Consider the following 12,788-nt stretch of genomic DNA (forward strand, 5'->3'; position numbering starts at 1 on the left):
ATAAGTGAGATGGTGTAAAAAATCTTGTGTAATTAAATAAATTTATTTAAGAGGGCCAGACTGAGCATTCATAGATGACCTTATATTTATCGGTTTTTAAGCTTCTGAGTACTTGACTGCAGCATTAGTTACACTGGGGTTTTAATTTTTTTTTTTTTTTTATATGCAACATGATTTAAATAGTTACTGAGAGATAGCATTCAAAAAAGTATTTTAGATTTGCTGGGATTTTGCTGTATCATGAAACAAGTAATTTCTGCCAGTATAGGGAAAGTTATCAAACCAGAGATAATAGTAATCTACTTGGAATAACAGTATCCTTTTGCCTGTATTTGTGTAATCCCTCGGTATTAAAAAGAAAATAGTTACACTTCACAACTTGAATTTAGATCTTTAAATCTGGCTGAAATTTGATGGGTTTTATTACTATCTGGGATGGAGTTATCTAAATAAATACAGATTTTTACATGTGAGTAGAAGCTTCCTTTACACTCAGTGAAAGGGCTTTTGTGCTTCTGAGGCATATGTCTCATATACTAAGGGGAATACTTAAAATAGCTTAGATGAGTTCTCTAAAGGTTGAGAGCACAGTCTGTAAAGGGAGTATGGGACAGCAAATTCCATTTGCATGTTGACATCTATGGGTAGATTAAATAAGTTTCACCTAACTTCTTTAAATGCAATAGTTCAAAGTATCAGGTAAAGTATTTCCGTCAATGTACCCTGCTCTTAATGTGTAATAAACATTGATAATTGTAACCTTTTTTTTTTTCATGCAGATTTATGTGACAGGTAACCACAGGAAGTCTTACTGGGCATTATTTTCCTCTTGATGATTGCCTTCATGAATGGTGTCAATTTTAATACATATGGTTCTAATGCATTGATAATTAATCATCTCAATAACAACACAAGTTCCTTATCGGTGGAAAGCCTCCTTGTGAGGTAATAGTGGTTAAACTGGTCGGACAAGAAAAGATAAGGACAGTGCCAGGAGATCAAGTTGCTTGCTTCGATTTCTCATTCAAATGAGAACTCTTTAAAGTGTAGCTGAAGAAAACCAGATACCACAGTGTTTAGATATATAGGAATGCTCAAGACAGAAATGCTTAAATAGTAGAAGACATTCAGTCTCAAACACTACTTGTGTACTTGTGTCAGTGTAATAAAACCTAAATGTATGAAAAGGGTATTTTCTAGTGGGAGTCTTAATTCCACTTTATTGGTGGAGGAACAGCAGTAGCAGATCTTTACCCTTCATATAAATTGGCACATGACAGTATTATCAAGTTTCGCTGATGCTTGTTCTGAAGAAGACAGAACTTGAATTACATTTGAGCTTTAGAGGAGAAAGAATTGAAGGTGATAGACTCTTCTCAATCCATCAGACCATGGTTATGATACTGATCTGATCAGGACAGTGCCACTTCACATTCTCACGCAATTCATTGGTACCGTAGGAAGCTTTGGGCATCTTAGTCTGCCTTCTTCCCTTCCCCAATAAATCTGTGTGTCATTAGGTAGGGCAAACCCTGAACTTGCCTTTAAAATTTCAATTCAACTCTATAACAACTTTAAGTTCATCTTAATAAAAGCACATAAAGACAATGGGGACATAGCAGATGTGCAAAACCATGAAGGGGTTCCCTCATATGGCAAGTGCAATCATCCCTTTATGTTTGATATAGGAGGTTTTCCACAGTGACACCCCCCCCCCCCCACCTATCCCAGGGATGGGTTGCCCTTCTCTCCACAATTTTGTATGGCAGGATTCTTAATTCATCCTTCCTTCTAACTGGGAATTCCTTATAGGGTGCTATGGAGAACAGGTACTTGGCAGGAACTATGTAGCCTTGCCCTTGTATGATTCCTCAGGCCTCCCCACATGGAGTGTTTTTGCACTGTCTTTATCCAGACAGAATTTCAGTAATGGGCAGACTTTTCTTCTAGGCAGACACTTGGTGGCTGTTTCCCATTTTAATCTAATCAATTGGACATTTTTACAAGATCCAATCATTTTGTGTTAAGTAGGTTATCCTGATGGAGAGCATTCCTCACAAACCTGACTTGACCTTTTTCACTTCTCCGATCCTCAGGCTTCATTCTGATCTGCTGCTGCATGAGGCTTATTTGATACCTTGTGAGTCTTTCCCTTCTAAGTTCTTGACTTCCTTATTTTGTTCTCATTTTCTTGGTTCAGAAATTCTTGATCATTTCTATTTCATTTGTCTATTTCTCAAAACTCCGTTCTAGACTTCCTTAATGGGTATGTGGTTTTCTTCACTGGAAAAAAGAAATACTATTCAATGACACTTGATGTTTACATTCCTGTCTCAATTGTTTGCCAGCACCACCAGGTATTTATGCTACTTTGAACTTGGGTCTCAGTAAGTTCTATTAAATGGCAAGCCCTTCCCCTTGGAAGTTGTTCTGAGTCATGTCCAGGAAGGGAATTAGAATCATCACATAGTATTGGGCTGAAGCATTAGGTTGTTTTTGAAGGAAAATCCCTAATTGCGCCATTTAGGACACAGTAATTTAGACTGGACAAAATCATTAGGAGGTGATCTAGTCCAACCCCATGGTCAAAGCAGGGATAACTTCACACACAATTAGATAAGGTTATTTAGGAGCCTGTGTAGAATATCTTCAAGGATGGAGATAACAGCTTCTTTCAAGTCTCTGCCCTCCAGGTGACTACTCTTCCCTTGGGAGCTAGTCAGAATTTTTCTGGATGCAGTTTCCCTGTTTCTCACATTTTTTCACTGTGATCTCCAAGAGAATCTGTCTCTTCCTCTCTACATCCACCTGGCTGGGTAGCTGAGACAGCAAGAAATTTCCCTCCTTGGCCTCATCTAAAGGGTGAAGAAGCAGTTTGCTGTATTCTCCAAGCCTCTAATAATCTCCAGGACCCTCCACCAGGGTTTCTCCCAGTTTGTCAATATTTTAATATTTAATGGGAACTTAAAACTGGACACAGTACTCCAGATAAGGTCTGCAATCATGTCCCTTGACCTGTTGCTTGCTCTTTCTGATGCAATCTTTCTATTTAATTTATCCACCAGGTCCTTTCTGCAAAGCCTCTTTCTTGCCAATTGACCGTCAGCCTGTACTGGCTATTGCATGCCAAATGCAGGACTTAACAGCACAGATTACATCTGTTCCTCTCCTTTCATTCACTGAAGCCATCATCTCCTCTTGGATTGGATTGGTCAAACATAGCTTGACTTTGGTAAATCCAAGTTGGCTTACACACACAGTCCCTTCTTTTTCGTGTGCTTCTAGGCTTCTAGAAGGACATACTCTAGAACCTTCCTGGGAAAGGAAAGGAAGTGAGGCTGATGGGTCTGTATTTCCCCAGATTCTCTTCCTTACCTTTCCTGAAGGTGTGCAGGTCTCTCCTGTCCTCTCCTCTTTCTACTTTATTTGTGTACTGTGGCAACATTGGAGGCATGCACCCAGGGACATAGGTTTTGTGTCTGTTGTAGCTAAGGCTGGGACTGAACCATGCAACTACAGTTGTCTCCCTTCGTATCCACCTCTCTCCTAGAGGAGATGTGGGAACAGAGGACTGCTGTGTCAGGAAGACACCGAGGCTGAGAACAGATATACTGCAGAGCTGAGTGGTGCACAGCCAGCATCCCTACAAGCACTTCCACATCACATGATGTTAATGATGCATAGCTGCAGATGTTCCCACTCCTTCAGCCTGCAAACATGGTAATGGATAACTGGAGGTTAGTCAGTTCAATACCTCTACAGGTTGCCCAGAAACTGTGGATGCCCCACCCTTGGAAGTGTTCAAGGCCAAGTTGGATAGAGCTCTGAGTAACCTGGTCTAGTGGAAGGTGTCCCCATCTGTCTCGGTTTGAGGGGAAAAAACCAAAATGTTTTACCCACACGCAGGGGAGGGGCCTCCTCCACGATAATCACACCACTCTTTATCAAATTTAAGAAAAGGAATTTTAATACAAGAAGGATAACTGATATATATATATATATATATATATATATATATATGTAAACAGACTAGTGCAACCCACTTCCCCAACACCACAAGAGAGGGAAAAAAAAACAAACCAAAAGAAACAAAACAACAACAAAACCCAGCAGGTTTTTTCTCCGGGAGAAAAGGTTATACTTAAGTGTCCTTGTCACAGCCCGCTGGCTGCAGAGTGAGTTTCAGTCCCTCTCCAGCGAAACAGACGAGCAGTGGGCTTTCAGATGGACTCAGTCTCTTCCCCCTGTGTTCCCCGTCCAAGAAGCAGAAAGGTACGAGCAACCAGCAGCAAATCCAAGGCAGGTAGCAGCATCAGCACGGCACGAAAAAAGTAGTCCGAGGTGGGCAGCGGCAAGACAGCCAGGAAAAAAACCCCAGCAGTAACCAGCAGGGCAGCCTGCCTCCTTCGAGCCCCCACTCCCCCGTTCCGCCGAGCCAAGACTCCGGAGAATATCCAAAAAAAAAACCCAAAAGAGACAAACCTGCCCCCACCCCAGCGATCAACAGTTAACTACTTCTTTTGTTAACCGCTGGCCTGGGCAGTTAAGTGGCAGGGGAGAGAATTTACATAATAATCCCAAACTACAACACCATCCATGGCAGGGTTGTCAGAACTCAAAGATATTCAAGGTCCCTTCCAACCCAAACTGTTCTATGATATATAGAAAATTACTTACAAGAATAACATTTTCTTAAAATAATTGATGGTCTCTCAGATGATGTCTCGTAATAAATATACAAGGAAAAAAGTCCTGGTGAATATCAAATGAGCATTTATTAAAAAATTTTAGTATAATCTACTACCATATGATTGCCTCCACAGAAGATAAAAATTAAGATAAATAGTGCTGGGGTGAAATCTCAAGTATTCAAAGAGTTAGTAACTAGCAGCAGTTCCACAGGCAAGTGCCCAAGCCAGTTTGAGAGGTGAGTCTTAAAGGCCTGTTTTGTGCTGGCTATTAAAGTTTTTTGTCCTCTAGTGCACCAGAACTTACTTCAAGAATTTTTTTCATGTTTTACACCAATCTCTGCAAATAATTGCAGCTCCTCTTGTTTCTGGGATAAAAAGTCTTTTTTCAGTCTTGAATCTGTGTATTCCATTCGATAATTCTCAATAGCTTGTAGCTTCTACGTGTTTCACCTCTCTGCTAAAATCTACCCTTAGTCATAAAATCTGGCTAAAACCCCTTTGTCTTCAGAACCTCACCTTTGTTCACCAAGCTGTATTGTTAATTTTAAACCTGCAGTCCCTTTCACCTGCAGAACTGAATGTTTTTCTGCTGCTTTCTAGATTAGGACACGCAACTGCTGTTTGACCCAACAACTGGCAGCTGATAACGAGTCTTTATGTGGGGAAAGAGAATGACCTTGTCTTAAACTTGGTGGAATGTGGGTAAAGGGAAACGTATTCCAGTTCCTGTACTAATTAAAACAAGGAAGGTGGGCAATGAAAGGAAATAATCAAGACCAGATAATCAAAAGATGTGGGTTTGCACTATGGGCATAGAAAAATTTAGATTATTGGCTGCTGCTGTTCTGCTTTTGAAAAAAAAAAGTCAAAGAATTCTTATTACAAGCAATTTATTTCAGAAGTCTAACTCTACTTTTTATGACATTCTAAGAGGTTATGCAATTTGCAAAATAAATGTAGCACTTGGGTTTTAAAATCATTGAAAGTATCTGGAGAAAATACACACAGACATACCCAGACAACAGAAAGATGTTCCTGTGAGACATTGTTTGAACAGTTATTGACCTATTGCTATAACCTATCTCAGCTTTTGACAGTAGCAAACACTGCCCTGCAGCATGGGAGAAAACCTGTTTGTCTACCAGCATGCATTCTTTAGCCAGTTAAGTGTATGGAGCAATCCATACTCCTTTGCACATTTTGACAGCTGGAGAACTAGTTATTAACAATCAAAAGTGAGCCATGTTTAAGACCAGTATGACATCTCTGTACAGCACATTTTCTAAAACTCCATTTAGAACAAAAAACATAGAGAGGTGAGGAAAGACTTTAAGGAATGTAATTCAGGAACCTCTTGGAAAGAGTTGTGGCTGAATGGAGACTTGGAACTATAAGCAAAGAAGCTGCCTTCTGCTAACTTTTGTTCAGGGCATTAGCAGGTTGTTTCCTGAAAATAAATAGGTTGCTTTCCAATGGAAACAATTTGCAAGATCTGGACTATTACCACAATAAAAATATTGCAAGGAAAGATAGCAGATGGTGCAGTTGAAATTGGGTACACCTGGTGTGTATACAAAGATCTCTGCATAATACCTATGAAATTAACCATTGGGGTGCCTTTTTTTCTTTTTAATGTTAAATTAAACTGTGACATAGGTGCCACAGGTGGGCAAGTTCACTACTTAAGTGACACGCAACTGTGACTATAAAGGGACTGGCACAGTGTGGTCACATCAAAAGTGCACACTGTTAAACAGATGGGTCACTGGAGTTATGTGACTTTTGACAGTCTAAAGAAAACTGAATAGGGTAATGAACAATGCTCAGATTACCAGCAGTGCTTTGCCTGCTGCTTGTGTCAAAAGTAATGAAGTCAAATGGGCTGAATGCTGAAAAATTTGTGCAATGCAAAGAGTTTAACTGAATTTTGCTTCAGACAGTAATTTAATTTCTTTGTATAATCTCAACAATGTATCAGAGGGTGTAGCACCTTGTTGAAAGACTGTGCTTAAAAAGCCTTTGAAGAAATTAGTGCAACCAGCCCAGTAGCTCAGCTCTGTGCCATCATAAGAATTCAGTATTTTTTTTTATAAAGATGATTTGGAAAGCAGAGACTTTCTGAAATTGGGAAAGCACAGGAAGAAAACTGGAAAAAAACCCAAACTTGTGGTGATTTGCATAACGATTTAAGAGCAGGGATCAAAAAACGTGAGTGGGTTAAACTGTGCCCCGTTCAAAGATGTTACTGTTATTTTACAGTTACTCTCTTTAATGCCTGGAAATATTTGCTGTGTTACCATGCCTTTAGTTTAATACCTTCTTTCTAACTGTGATGGTAGGAAAAGAAATATCTAATGTATTTCAGCCTTCATGGCACCACACACTCCTTGAGAACACACAGCTCAAGGATTCAGAACTGAAAAAAAGAAACTGAAGGAAAACCAATCCTTTTTAACTTCTTTCTTGTCCTGACATCATGTTTGCATTTCATTACGAAATATGAGGAATATGTAAAGGCAGCATTAATACAGTAATTTATAAGATAATTCTAATTTTAAGAAAGAGTGTTAAAAGTCTGTTTCTCTTTTGGGGGTGTTGAAACTTGGTATGTGCAGTAACCAGCCTGCTCTGCACTTTATGCCAGCCATCAGAACAGAAAGCAGCATAACCTGTGCTGCATTTAGCTAATGCTACAATGCACACTAGAAAGACCGTCCAGCTCCTACGTATGTCATGTAGAGACCAAGTTACTCCGAGTTTCGATGTTCTGACACACACACATCGTGACAGCAGCTCCTTCGGTGCGCATTTGTGAGGCTGTACGTGCGCCACAGGCCCCGCAGCGCACACAGAGATCGTTACTGGGGCCGGAGGCGGCCACGGCGCGAACGCGCGTGCACGAGCGGGCGGCAGCACGAGCCGTGTCCGCGCGGGGCCCGCGGGCTCCGAGGCTGCTCCTGCTCCACGTGCAGGGGCGGCCGAGCCCGGTACATCGAGAGCCGAAGGAATCCGCCCGAGGCTGCCGGCTCACAGGATGGGGTAACAAGCAGGTTGTGTAACGCGGGCCGCGCCGAGGAGGGGTGGCAGCTGCTCTCTGCAGGCAAAAGGCCACATCATTACACACGCACGCTCACAGCGTGTGTATGGCTCGCCGGGGCCGCGGCCTGCTGATCCGCGCCAGGGCTGTACGGGGAAACCCTCCCGGCCGGCCGGCCGGCTGCCCTCCCCAGCTCCCGCCGACCCAGACGGGCCTGTCAGGCGCAAGGCCGGGCCCGCGGCGGCCACCGGGAGCCTCTCCCTGACGTAGCCCGCGAGCCCAGCGAGGCCGCCCGGGCCCCGCGGCCCACCACGGGCACCGGCTGCGGGCACGGCGCCCCTGGCCCGGCCGTGACGTCACGGCCCGGCGGGTCCCGGCGCGCTCCCGCGGCCCTGCCCCGGCCGCTCCCGCACTGCGCATGCGCCGCGCGCGCCCGCCCACCCGCTCCCTCCAACAGCGCCGTCACGTGAGTGGCCGGGCCCCGCGCGCCGGACGCCGCGGGGGCGCGCACCGGTGGAGCGGCGGGCACGCGCCTGCGGGGCAGCGGGCACGCGGCAGCCACCGGGCCGGGCGCGACCACCTGGGCGGGGGGAGCCCGCCCGCGCCCCGGGGAGCTGCGCGCGCCGCCCCCCCTCTCCCTCCCTCCGGCGCGGCCGCCGCGTCCCTTCCCCGCCGGGCGCCGGAGCGGTGAGTGACCGACCGCGGGCGGCGGCGACCGGGGCAGGCGGGCAGGCAGGGAGGGAGCGAGCGGGGCCGGGGAGTCGCGCCGCGCTGCGAGGCCTCCCCCAGCATTCGTCGGGCCGGGCCTGTCGCGGCGGCGGGGCCGCGGCCTGTGCCGGCCGGGCCTGTCCGGGCGGCGGGGCCCAGCGCGGCCTGTGGGGACGCGGCCCGGGCTGTGCGCGGAGGCGGTGCCGCCGCCCGCCCTCGTGCAGAGGCGGCCCGCGGGCCCCGGGGGCGCGCCCCGGCCGAGCCCCGGCCGCTCGGCTCCGCCCGGGCCCAGCCCCGCCGCCGCTGTTGCGGAGCGGCCGCCGCGGGCCCCGGTCCGGCCGCCGGCCCGTGACATGGTGCTCTGGCCGCAGCCTCGCTGCCCGCGGCCGCCTCTCGGCCCCGCCCGCCCCGTCCGTGCGGGACCTGCTCGTGCCGTGGGCTCCCTGCCCAGAGCCGCGCTGCTGCTGCTGCTGCGAGCGCTCCCGCAACCCCTGCCCTGCCCCGCAGTTGACATGTTTTTTTGACCCTTCTTAGCGATGCCTGTCCCTTCCCACGCATTGAGCCGGCGAGGCCTTGTTGCCCCGTACAAACTTGAGGAACAAATACAGCAGACCCCGCTCCTCTTCCTGCTCTTGGTCTGACCTATTCCGGGCTCCTCCTCCCGTCTCTCAAACTTAGCATCACCAGCAATTTCTGCATTTAACTCCTGTCTACAGTAACTCCCTGTAGGAAGTGCAGGAGAAAATATGGTCATTGGTAGTACCCGGGGGATTCAGTGGCCTTGATGGTATTTCAGATCCTGTTCTGGCATGAGATGGTCCTTCTGAGGCAGTGTGTCCGCACTTATTGCTTGCTACTAAAATGCAAGTAATTAATAACTCTCAGGCTTTCAAAGAGCTGTCGCTCCTGTGATTGTGTTCTATATAGCCTGCACAATGGAAACCTGTTAGGGTCGTGTGAGGAGAGTTTGGAAGAAGAACACTTTGTGCAGTGTAGTTTGAGTTAGTAGAAATAGCCTATTGAGGAAAGAAATACAGGAATATGGAGTGACAGGAACTATACCATACAAATTGTAGTTGTGGTGTTGTCTTTTATGCAGCTGTTAAGCCATTATGCAATTTTCATACATTTGTTTTTATAAGAATGGATGCTAATGTTGCTAAACAGTGGAAATACATTAGGATTAAATGTTAGGATGGGAAACACATGGCATGTCTTTAACTCTGCTGATTCATGGTGTATTTTTCTTAATAAATGAATCTGTTATGGTTTGGGACACAGTGTAAGGAAGACCTTGAAAATACGGATTTTTGTTTTCCTTGGAATAATTTGACTGATCCTTACACTTAGTGTGTATCCCACAGTGGAGCTCTCCTTGCTGCTGTACCGAGTAGCTTCTGCTTTTAATTTCTACAACTGGCTTTAAAAATTATAAATATGGAGTTCTGAACACCTACATTTTTTCAGCTATTATTGCCTGTTACTCAGTCATTCAGTTTTTATGTACATTTTATATTTGCCAACCCTCGAAAATGTCAAGCAGCTTAAAGGGCACGTTTTGGTGGTATGGCTACATCTAATTCAACTCAGTTGGCCAAAGTAATTCAATACAGTGATAAGGGCTTTCAAAGAGAACAGAAGCTCTTACAAATCTTACCTGACATAACTCTTCTTTAAAAAAAAGACATAGCTTTACTACTTGTGTTGTGTTGAGAGTTGAGCTGATGTATGCTGTATGACTTTGTTTTAGCTGTTACTTGAATGGAAGTTTGTGTTTTCCTGTGTCAACCTAAACATTGTTAAATCTGAGTTTTAAAAGTACTAAGGGGAGAGTTACATTATATTAGAATCTCTTTTTTATGATAAAGCAATATTTTTGAAAGGTAATATTATGAAGTAGCAGTGATGAAGTTCACTAAATTGGGACAGGAGTGTTCATTTTGTAGAAGCAAAAAAGTGAAGAGTTACAGACAGCATGTCACATCCACCTGAGTGTTGTCAGCATGATGGGTGGTGTGTTTCCATTAAAAACTTCACAAGGCTTAGCCATTAAACTTTTTACTATTTCTGAAAAAAAGGAAATAAACAAACCATAATTCTACTGTGTGTTTCCAAATGAACCATTATGAGAGTGACACTGAGAAATTCAAAAGGTATTACAAATGAAATTGTTCTCTGGGTTGACTGACAAAGGTCAATGCAACCTGTTACACAGATTAACATAAATACTGTGTTGCAGGTGGAAATACTTGAAACAGTTATTGAGGAACTGGAGGGTGGAAAGGAGTTCAAGAGCATAGCAGCAGTGATGGAAATATGATCTGTCTTCGTCTTTTTGGAGAAATGTCTCTTGGTAGTGAGCTTACAAACTCTAAAGGTATATGCAGTGATGGAGAGATTCATCAAAGTCTGTGTAATCTTTGATTATGCTTAATTTTTGCAGGATTCAGGAATATTTGTTAGTGGGACAACCAGCAAACAAAACCGGCATACTTTACATTTCACAGTGTAAGGACACTTTTTGTCAGTGTCCTGTTTAATGGGAGAGAGATGAATGAGGAAGATCAAATTTGATAATGCTCTAAGACTAAAGTTTAGTAAACCACATTCTGTCCATGTGCTGTGTCCTTTTTTTTTTGAGAAAGGACGCTGAAATTTAACAGTCCCAAGCACGTTTTTGTGGCTGCACTGGCATTCATATACTTGCAAATGATACTGCTTGTTCCATCAAAAATGTTTTGTCAGTTTTAATTCTTGAAGACTGCTCTAGATGATGGGATTTGAGCCAGTGTGAACCACATTGGTGTTAGAGTTCTAAACTCACCAGAAAGTTGTCAAGTTATGTCTTTTTCTGACTCTGCCACTGATGCACTGTTTGATATTGACTTTCTTTTTTGTCCTGTGTTTAGACTGTGAGGTCTGTTGGGTCAAAACTGTTATTGCAGAAAACCTGGGTCTTACTTCTGGATTTTGGTGCTGTAGTACCTGTAACAATGGATGCAGCTTCCAGTGCGTAAAACATGGATACGCAGCACTTTGGGATTAATTTTCAATTATATGCTTGTGACCTTGGACTTTAAAGTTTTGTGTATGAGGAGGGGGGAGGATGGTAGTAAAACTTGCTGTGCATCAGGGCTTTGAACCAACATTGGTTGGTGGTGGGTTGTAAGTGTCAAGGTATCAGTGAGCCCATGGTGTGGTCTGACATCACAGGGCCAGTGAACAAAGATAAACATTTGAAACCTGAGTGCTGTTTTGGGGTACAGTAGTTACAAAGATGTGAGCAAGGGACTTTTATTTTTTTTTAAGCTGCCTGTGTTATTAGCTAATTTTGTGTCAATTATGGTACAGTTTCCTTCTTTTGATGAAAAGGTTTTACTGCTTATTGTTACTTACTGATTCCTTTGTATCAGTGCTGAGTCAGCTTTTCCCATTTGTTTTGACATTTAAGGTGTTACTCATTCAAGTAGCTGCATTTCTTTTGTTTACTTTTCTGACCAGAGTTTGTTACTACTACTTGAAGAAATAAGGATTTTTTTATGGAGTCTGTTACTATTATGACTAGTCCTTATTCCCAGTTATTTGGTGTGCATAAACTCAAGGACAAGAGACAAAGTCTTGTATTTTGAATGTTGCAATATTTCCTAAATAGTCCAGTCAATAGGTAGATTTACAAAAGCTTTGAAAAGCACTAGACAGATTCAGTGAATTGGAAATGGCAGACTATTCAGAAAGGTGCATCGATGAACTGGAAGGAATTCCAGTATTACTATGTTACCTTGAGCAGTTTTAGGGTCACTGATTCAGGTAGGTTAGTAAAGTGGGTAGGATCTGCAACATCTAGGATTTTGAATATGCCAAATAAGCAATGTGAGCTTTTTTTCCTTTTGTTAGGTTCCTTCAGATTTTTGCCTCTTCTTGTTTCCAGTTCTTGGTTGTGTATACAATTTTTGATCCCTGTTGCCTGAGGTGGGTTTTAGATAAGATGGTAGAAACATGTTGATACTGTTGGATAGTTCCACTAAACTATTTGTTCCTGTTGCGGTAAGAAAATAATTCAGCAGGAACTGAAGTAGTTTTTTGCCTCTTTTGCACACAAACTAAGCCATGAAAAAGATGTACAATATCTAGTGTCCAGATGCTGGGTTTTTTTCCTTCCTTTCTATGATTAGTTTGAAAGGATATGTTTGTTTGAGATACCTGTTTCTTTCTTTAGCAAGTGATCATTCTGGCTATTTCCCTTTTTAATTTTGGAAAGTCATGTAGAGATATTAGACATGTAATGAAAAAGTAGTAAATAGGGAGAAGATAAAAATCTGTAATAGCAGATCCTACTTCCTGTTTATTTCACA

General features: G+C 43.8%; 1 protein-coding gene across 4 annotated transcripts in view; it reads left to right on the plus strand.

The window, feature by feature from the left end:
• The first annotated feature begins 7,568 nt into the window (after nucleotides 1-7,568).
• Nucleotides 7,569-12,788, plus strand: part of PHF3 (PHD finger protein 3) — a 47,699-nt gene continuing 42,479 nt past the window's right edge. For 2 of the 4 annotated variants that reach the window (XM_071548508.1, XM_071548509.1), the window contains exon 1: nucleotides 7,569-7,741. The gene's annotated coding sequence lies outside the window, so the exon portion shown is untranslated. Of the gene's footprint in view, nucleotides 7,742-8,183; nucleotides 8,416-12,788 lie in introns of those variants that run through there. The other 2 variants (XM_071548505.1, XM_071548506.1) reach the window with 2 other exon arrangements.

This window comes from Pithys albifrons, chromosome 2 (genome assembly GCF_047495875.1).
Source record: "Pithys albifrons albifrons isolate INPA30051 chromosome 2, PitAlb_v1, whole genome shotgun sequence".
In the NCBI taxonomy this organism is placed as follows: domain Eukaryota; kingdom Metazoa; phylum Chordata; class Aves; order Passeriformes; family Thamnophilidae; genus Pithys; species Pithys albifrons.